The following is a 1,037-nucleotide window of genomic DNA, read 5'->3' on the forward strand; positions in this document are numbered from 1 at the left end:
GCAGCTCCCTCGCTCCGGGCGGCCATTCCCGGGGGAAGGAATTGCAGAGCCAGGCACGGCAGCAGCAGCTCCGGAGGGACCTGCCCAGCAGGGACGGCCCCGAGCCCCCCGCTGCCTGCCCACCGCCCTCCCCACCGACAGTTATAACCCCTGCAAAGCCGTGCAAAGCTCGTTAAAACATAAACCCAGGCTGAAAAGTAACCCCGCAGGCAGCTCTTTTCCATGGAAACAAGGTGAAAATTAATAGAGGGGGATCAGTTTGCAAAATAAGGCAATTTCCAGACAAGAGCTAGAGCAGTGGAGGAGGGGATTAGCGACGGTCGCATTGGGCTTGTATTAAAAGTGTTTGTGGGATGCGTGAATTGGAGAAGGGGCTTCCTGGGGAGCAGGGGCAGCGGCCGGGGGCTTGGACCCCCTGCACCAGCCACGGGGCGGCCGCACAAGCCCAGGGACGCAACTGGGCGTTCCCATTGCTGGGGCAGGGACCGAGCCGCTCCCGGCCGACCCGGAGGCAAAAGGACCATTAGGGTGAGTGGGTCACGTAGAAATAAATAACCCCTGAAGTTAATGATCTGCTAAGCCTGCTCTGCACAAAGGCTGCCTGCGGGAGGCAACGCCTGACCCCTGCCCACAACCCTGCCCACAACCCTGCCATCCTGCAAACACACTGCTGCCACGCAAATTTTTGTAATTTCCTATTTGTAAGCCCTCCTGCCAGACCCGCGCAGGCAGAGCAGCAGCCCCGGGTGCCCAGCCAGGGCATCGCTCTGCGATGGGGCTCGCCTCCTCCCAGCCTCGGCGCTCTGATGAAAAATAACGACTTGTTCCGGGGAGGGAAGCAGCTTTATAGAACTTCCCCCATGCAAAAAAAGAGCAAACCTTGAAATTCCTAGTTGTTTCAGAGGATTTCAAATGGTTCTTTTGCATTTTTACCTTCTGCCTCAAGGGTTTTGCGAGGAAGCAGAGCCTGAGCTGCAGCACCCTTGGGTGGCATCACCCGGGTTTGGATCACGGAGCAGGACCCCACGGGTCGAGCT

The 1,037-nt window shown here is 58.3% G+C and overlaps 1 protein-coding gene across 1 annotated transcript in view; it reads right to left on the bottom strand.

Moving 5' to 3' along the window:
- Positions 1-1,037, bottom strand: part of ADAMTS7 (ADAM metallopeptidase with thrombospondin type 1 motif 7) — a gene marked incomplete at its 3' end in the record, with an annotated part of 49,447 nt that overhangs the window by 24,111 nt on the left and 24,299 nt on the right. The window lies entirely within an intron of this gene.

The sequence above is a fragment of the Egretta garzetta genome, unplaced genomic scaffold (assembly GCF_000687185.1).
Source record: "Egretta garzetta isolate BGI_Z169 unplaced genomic scaffold, ASM68718v1 scaffold651, whole genome shotgun sequence".
In the NCBI taxonomy this organism is placed as follows: Eukaryota; Metazoa; Chordata; class Aves; order Pelecaniformes; family Ardeidae; genus Egretta; species Egretta garzetta.